Source organism: Pollachius pollachius, assembly GCF_949987615.1.
Source record: "Pollachius pollachius genome assembly, chromosome: 13".
Lineage (NCBI taxonomy): Eukaryota > Metazoa > Chordata > Actinopteri > Gadiformes > Gadidae > Pollachius > Pollachius pollachius.
Genome location: NC_136946.1, coordinates 5103441 through 5111788, shown reverse-complemented (window position 1 = coordinate 5111788; position 8348 = coordinate 5103441).

The window sequence follows — 8348 nt, the reverse complement described above, 5'->3', positions numbered from 1 at the left end:
GTGTGTGTGTGTGTGTGTGTGTGTGTGTGGCTGTGTGTGTTTGTGTATGTTTTGTTTGTGAGACTTTCTGTGTGTGTGTGTGTGTGTGTGTGTGTGTGTGTGTGTGTGTGTGTGTGTGTGTGTGTGTGTGTGTGTGTGTGTGTGTGTGTGTGTGCGCGCGCGCGTGTGTGTGTGTTTGTCTGTGTGCGTGTGTGTGTTTGTGTCTGTGTGTGCGCGTGTGTACGGCATGCGTGTGTGCATGTGAGCATTTGTTATTCACACACAAAGCTAACTCAGTTGTGCGTCCACACTTCTACATAGATTAAACTTGTGTGACTCAAAAATACAAAATGGTCGCCCCTCATTTCACCAGGACGTGTCGCCCCCCTTGTGTCCCCGCCAACGAGACACCAGATCCAGATGTGACGCTGACGGATGCTCCCTTCCTGACAATGACAACCACAGTTCCCCTGGCGCGTCAGTCAGACAGACGGATCGGGGGAGCCAGCTCCTCGACAGCCACAATCACATCAGTCTGGGCCTGGGGTTGCGCAACACCCCGGTCCCTGGCCCTGTCGCTGGCCCGGCAGACAGCAGCCTCGACCTGCTCCGGGGCCATCTCGGACCTGTCGAGGCTCGGGGGGACATCCATCTCCGGCCCAGACCCACTGACGGCCCCTCGGCACAGGACCCCGTTTTTCAGCAGGGACAGAGGTGTATGTGTGTGCGCACATGAAGGTCCACACAGCAGACCAGGCAGATAGATAGACAGAGAGGTAGACAGACGGATACACAGGCACCGATAGAGGCGTGCAAAACACAAAGCCACACACCAACAGGAATTGACACCTTTGCAGACAGGCGCATACTACCAATAATAGGCAGAAATACAGAGAAACACTTCCAGGGTACTGACACACACAACTCCGGCACGAATGTGTGTGTGTGTGTGTGTGTGTGTGTGTGTGTGTGTGTGTGTGTGTGTGTGTGTGTGTGTGTGTGTGTGTGTGTGCAAAGTTTGTGTTTGTGTGTGTGTGTATGTGTACGCAAAGTTTGCTTGTGTGTTTGTGTGTGTGTCTGTGTGTGTGTGTGTGTGTGTGTGCGTGCGTGCGTGCGTGCGTGTGTGTGTGCATGCATAGTGTGTGTGTTCGTGGTTTGTGTGTGCACGCGTGTCCGTGTATGTGTTCAAACTTGTACAAACTTCATTTTTAGATCCCATTTCCCAGAATTCCCACCCGCGTCTCCGGGAGCCCACAGCTCACCAGAGGACGGATGGATGCTCTCCATAAATAACCGGCCGGGCTTAGCCACCCTAACCCCCTCAGAACAAACCTCCATGTTCTCTCCCTCTCTCCCAGCTTTGTCCCCGGGCCCCTGTGGCCCCTAGGGCCCCTCCCTCACACACTACAGGCACAATCATTCTCTCGCACACATATCGGGCTCAAGGAATAAAAACACGTTAAAAAAAGAATGAAAAGAGAAAACGGACAGGAGAGAGACGGGGTATCTGCCAATAAAGAGGAGAAAGAGGGAAAAAACACTCCTGTGCTCTGAGGTTAACCTTCAACTTTAGAGTCGGCTTATTGGGCCTCGTAAATTAAGCTAACTGTCTGGATGTGACACCGGTGTGGTGGTGGGATGGGTGGGGGTGGGGGGGGGGGGAATGTCTTTAACTGTTTCAGTGTGTTGGCATCGGAGCACACACAGTGTTGAGCGGGCAGAGTACTTCTTGCGGAAAGAAACGTTTGGCTGAGGTCGCTAGAACAATAACGACGGGACTGCGGAGAAAACGGAAAAAATTTAAAGAAGCATACTTCGGAGAACTTTGTCCTCGGCACCTCTGAGGCCTCGCACCTCCCAAGATTTTTGGAATGCGTCGAAGACTTGCGCTTGATTGGTCGGAAATTCGAGGCGGGCGTGCGTGACTTTTTTCATTATTTATTTCCGGTTTCACGTCTCCATGGGCGACCCCACTGCTCCGGCTAACGGAACGTTCGCTGAGGTTTGTCGGCTGAGAATTTCTTCGGTAGCTCTAGCCAGCACGAATCTGACTTCTAGTCAAGTATGCAGCTATAGTCATCCCATCCCATCATCTGTAGAAGTCTGTCCTGAAAACACAGCAGTCCAACCTCGGTTCATACGGAACAGATGTAACATGCCAACGCACACACACATCTAAATCACACACATCTAACAGGTGCCCACAACCACTTGTGGACACCTGGTCGGTGTCACGCACACACGCACACACACACACACACATTACACACACACACACAACGAAAATGAAAGAAACGGAAGGTAATCATGCAAAACCACACACACACACACACACACAAAAACAAAAACACACACAAACACTCAAGCTGTCCTCCCCCTCCCAGGATGAGCTTAGGAGTGTCCCGTTTCACTCCTCGAATTGCTTTTCCAATAGTGGTGGTTAATGTGATCATAGGATTAGCTTAGTTAATGCTGCGTTCACTCCTTCAGGGAGTGAGGGAGGGGGGAGGGAGGGAGAGAGACAGAGAGAGGGGAGAGAGAAGTGAGCGGGGGAGACCAAGAAAGAGAAAGATAAGGAGTAACAACGAGAGAGAAGACGAAGAAAGCCAGTAAAGGACTTTGGACTCGAGTACAGGTGGAGGTTGTGTCTGGCTTCGTGTGTGTCTGGCTTTGTGTGTGTGTGTGTGCACGCACGCGCGCGCACGTGCGTGCGTGCAGAAGGGGGGAAGCGGGATACAGACCGTGTGTCGCCACGACGACCAGCGTCCTTTTCTTGTCCTCCACCAGATAAGACCTCCCCATGGTGTGAATGGGAAGTGTCAACACCTTATCAACCATCCCTCCACCCCCCCCCCCCCCCCCCCCCTCCCCCCACAGACTGCGTCAAAACCCCCAACAACACCACCGTCAGACTTATAATGGCCGCCGAAGACCAGGTCAGGTGACACGTCACACCGGCCGACGTTAATGATCCACCACTCATGTGATTGTCGTTCCTCCGAGGCTAACTGACGCCTGTCGTTGTCGGACATGAAGACTTTATAACCTGGACATAAAACCGTGTCCAGGAAACAAATACTTCTAGTCAGTGGTCAACACGTCTTAAACCCTCTCGCCTCTCTCCGAAGATGCACCTTAGCGAGTACCTTATAGGCCCAGTCCTGAACGCGGCGACCCGGGTTCGCTTCCTGCCCGTGGTCCTTTGCTGCGTGTCCTCTCTCTCCCATTCCTTCTTCTCTGTCTCACTCGATCATAACGCATGAAAAATAAAAAAGCTAAAATAAATCTTTGATAAAGATGCAGTAGGTGTTAAACCTAATAATGATGATCATGCATTCGTTTTATATAGCGCTTTTCCGCAGCACCCAAAGACGTCCTGGGACTTAACGATACGATGCTCTAAAGATGTGACTACGTCTCACTGTGTGGTTTTAGCTCGGTTTCAAACAGTCCTTGGTTTCTGATTCAGAACCAGCCAGAGCCCGGGCCGCGCTCTGGGGCGTGTGAACGCTAGCGCCTGGCCCCGCGCCGCCGCTAGCTGCTGCTGCAGCAGGCTGACAGGATGATGGAGGGCCGGTGCAGCACCAGCGACCTACACCAACCCAGAGCCAATCACTCACAGGGAGAGGGGACCCAACAGCAGAGAGAGAGGGGGGGGGGGGGGGGGGGGGGGAGAAGAGAGAGAGAGAGAGCGAGAGAGAGAGAGAGAGAGAGAGCGAGAGAGAGAGAGGGAAGGGGAGAGAACGAGAGAGCGAGAGGGTAAGAGAGAGAGAACAAGAGAGAAAACGGGAGAGAGAATGAGAGAGAGAGAGGGTAAGAGAGAAAACGAGAGAGAGAGAGGGAAGGAAGCGAGAGCGAGAGAGCACGAGAGAGAGGGCAAGAGAGCGAGCGAGCGGGTGAGAAACCGAGAGGGTGAGAGGTCGAAAGAGAGAGAGCGAGAGAGAGCAAGTACGTGAGAACATGCGAGCGAGAGAACGAAAGAACGAAACGAAAGAGAGAGAACGAAAGAACGAGAGAGAGAGATAGAGAGAGCGAGAGAGAGAGAGAAAGTGAACATTGAACCCAGTCGTAGTAATTCACATGCAGCGTAGCCGTGTTTACTTGCGCAGCACAATCAAAGTCTAATAGCCACTTTTACAGCCTTGTTTTCGCTGCACCCGATCACGTACCCCCCCCCCCCCCCCCCCCCCCCCCCCCCCCCCACCCCCCACCTCAGAGACAAAGCCCCCGCTTCAGTCCGGGACAAGGACCTTTTCAGGTGGCTGGGTAACGACGACCCACGGCGACAATCACACTCTCAAAATAAAAAATCGCTCCCATTACCAGCGATCGTGTGGGGGTACCGGCAGGGATCGGGAGCGCTTGTTTTGCGGTGGAGGGACCACAGAGTCGGCACTGTTTCGACTCACAGCCCCGTCTCTCATTCACAGGAGCGAGGCTGAGCGAGACGTTGTCCTGTTAAAACACGGCGACAGACGCAGTAAAGTGCAGCGCCTCGTTGCTCTGGGCAGACATGTTTGGTTAAGGCCAGAACATTAGAAGAAGGCAGAGATTGAGTTCTTAAAAAGGACTCTGAAGAGGGATTCAGAGCCGGGGGGTGAAGTCCGTGGTAGACGGACAGGGGACTGGGCCGATAACAGTTTCATTAAGAGATACAACTAGAGTGTGTGTTTGTATCTGTGTGGGTGTGTGCCTACGTGTGTGTGCATGTATATCTGTGTGTGTGCCTACGTGTGTGTGTGTGTGTGTGTGTGTGTGTGTTTCCTGCTTGTGTCTGCCTGCATGCGTGTGTATCTGGTTGTGTGTGCGTATATCTGTGTATATCTGTGTGTGCGAGTGCCTACCTGCTTGTATCTGGATATGTGTGCGTGCATGTGTGTCTATCTGTGGGTGTGCCTACGCACGCACATGCACTGTGTTTGTGTGTGTGTGTGTGTTAGTGTGTGTTTGTGTGTGTGTGTGTGTGTGTCTGTTCGTGTTTGTGTGTGTGTGCCTACACGAGAAGAAATACCTAGACTTTTACGAGCAGTGGAACGGTAAACAGAGGTACGCTCGGGCCTCACATCAGTCCCGTTCCAAGTAGCTCACCAGAGCAACCGCAAGTCGTCTCCCCTCTCCTCTCCTCTCTCCTCTCCTCTCCTCTCCTCTCCTCTCCTCTCCTCCCCTCCACCCCTCTCCTCTCCTCCCCCACAAAGCCCAACTCCACCTCAAACCCTGGTGATTTACCGGTGACGCCGCGGCTCAGAGACAACCGTGGACAACAGGCCCTGTCCGCCGCCCCATTGTCAGCCTGACGGGACCACCTCATTACTTTGGGGTTTTCCTGAAGAGGATGGATGTTACGAAAAGGGTCCGCTGCTACAACAACATCATCACCCCCCCTCCACATCTCCATGACCCCTGCGGTGTGTTCCGACCCATAACTCCTGCCTGCGCTGGCCTTTCTCTGGGGGTGCAACACGCATTCCAGCACTCGCTGCCAAGCCACTGGGGCACGAGGGGGGGGGGGGGGGGGTTCAAAGGTCACGACGAGAGCGGGAGTCAGAGCACGGCGAAAAGGGGGAGGGTGTCTCAGCAGTGGAGAGAGACGGATAGATAGATGCGTAGATAGATCGATGTATAGATAACTGCTGCTTGGTGGACGCTTCCATCTGAAGTGTCTCTCTCTTAAGTGTCTTACCTTAAGTGAGCGCCTGGTGCCCTGCTAAGGGGTTGGCTCCCCCGTTGGGAATCGAACCCTGTCACCACAGCGGTGTTAACGCCACGGTCTGCCTAGCGGAGCGACACAGGGCCAGGGGAGGTTCAGGGGAGCCCGTAAATCTGACACGGCTCCGTCGGCGATAGTGTGAGAGACTCATTCACACTGGGGTCTGGTTTGGGTGGATGGAGTGATGGAGGGAGGGAGGGAGGGAGAGAGGGGTCCGCCCGGGCCGCTCAGCCCCACACAGAGGAGCTGTTGTTGGGGCCGATTCTACCACCGCGGTACCCTACTGGCTCTGGAGGTCCTCCCAGGGGGGGGAAGTGAGCTGTCCAGGGGCAGAGGCCTAGCTTTGGGGCTTGAGCCCTGCATGTCACGGCACTGTGATCTCTACTTATAGAAGACATATGCTCAAGCCCCGTCAATACTGAGAGGTCAGAGGTCACGGCCGCACGGGTCACCGCTAAGGGGAGGATCACGCAACCCAAGCCGCCCGATCGACGTGTCGGAGGCGTACGCTGCGCCGCTCGGCTTTCACTGGAACCATTACTGTCAGGAGGGGGAACGAGGTGGTGTACTGGTTACGGTGTCAAGACTCCCAGCAGAGAGGTTCTGGGTTCAAACCCTGATGTCCTCAGTCTACCTAGGGGGAATCTTAGAGCAAGATGCCCTAAACCTCTACCTGCTCCTTCATGACATGTGTGTAACAGAAATACACATGATTGTAGGATGCTTTGGTGGAAAGAGCCCCAACAAATTAAAAGCGCATAAATAGATAATTAAACCACTTCGATTTTCCGTGCTGAAATGCGGAATCGACATTGAACTCCGACCCCAGTAGTTATACAGTAGGTGTGGGTGACTGACCAAGTACACACCATGGCTGCCAAGGTGACCGTGGTCATGGAGACCAGAGGTACAGAAGCCTGAATGGACCAAAATAACCTAACCGTCACACATTATTTTACCTGTTGGTGTAACACGCTCGTTTTGACGATTGTGTAATGGATTTAAAAACAGATATCTTCATTTCAGGCTTAGCAACACACAGCTTTGAAAACGCACAACACTGAAGCTAACCGCAGCGATGCTACCCCAACGACAAACACACACACACACACACACACACACACACACACACAGCGAACAATTCAACAGCAACTGATTAACTCAAGAGCCCAAAACATTTCCTTAACCATGTTTTTCTGACCTCCTTTCTTCTCAACCGGCACCACAGAGAAAAGAGAGCAACAACAAAAAACTGCTTTGTGTGTGCCTACGTGTGTGTGTGTGTGTGTGTGTGTGTGTGCGTGCGTGAGAGCGTCAAAGGAAACAGGTGCAGCAGCAGACACAATCAGTCACCCCCTCGGCTGAGCACAACACCAGGGGCCCTCCACCACTACAGCTTATGTTGCTGGCAGAGCGGGATTCGTACCCACGCTCTGCCCCTCATCACAGATGTTCAGCCCTGGTGTGCGAGGAGGGATATGACTGGTCCCGGGGCCCTTGGGGGCGGGGGGGCGAGGGGCCCGCGAGAGAGAGGGGGGGGGGGGGGGGGGTCCTCTCTTTATCGTGATAAATAAATAAACAGGGGATGCTAATTAGAGCTCAGATGCACTTCAAAGGCGGGCTAATTAAAGGCACCCCGCACACCTCCCTCTCCTTTTTCATTTTACAATGTAAACGACCACCCCCCCCCCCGGCCTTCCCCCCCGGTAGCCACAAGCTTATTCAAAGAGGTAGGCCCACTCACTCAAGATTGATGTTGTTTGGTTGCTTTTTCTTGTTTGGGACGGCTCACCTGCTGTGTGTCATCTGCCGGGTCTCACGTATCCCTCCGCCACGGGGACGTCCTCAGAGAAAGTAGTCTGGGCTCACTTGATGTGTGTCATATGCCGGATCTCATGTATACCTCCGCCACGGGGACGTCCTCAGAGAAAGTAGTCCTGGGATAGAGAGAGAGAGTGTTGATGATGTCGAGATGGTTTTTCACATCCAAGTCGTAGGCCTGTACATCAAAAATAAGCATAACTGTGTGATCATTCCATTCCATTCTAAACTAAAAAAAATTTAAAAAAAAAGAATAAAAAAACAGGCCAGGCATAGTCAGTAACTTGTTTTGTTTGACTTAATAACCAACCAAATGTGTTTGTTCTTTTCTGTGACAGTTCACTAGAGTGCCTTGACCTTTATATTCCTCAACACTGACTGCACTGCAACAAGACTTGCAAAATGTTTGCTCGAGCAGCAAAGCGAAAAACTCGACGCAACATAAAAGCAGAACGAGACAGCGAGTGAGAGAATAAGCAAGAGTAGGAGAATGAGCGAGAGAGGCGCAGGCCTTCCGTGTTTCTCAGTACATAATGGAGGTGACACTTCTCGAGAGGGCTGCGTGTATTCTTCGTAGTCGTAGTTCATCTGTGGTCACACTTGACTGACATCCTCTCTACTCTGCAGTATAATAAGAGCTCACAACTTCTCCATTTGGTTCATACGGTGTTGTTAGGATGAGATCATCTGGGACTGCAGACAAACACAGATGCTATGGTTTAGACTTGCAGACGTTATATACCGCGTTGCGTTGGTAATGGCTATGCTGCGCGTCTCGTTAAGTATTTCCCTGGTTAGACTCGAACAATATTATTGTGTTACTTCAGCACATTCAAAGTGT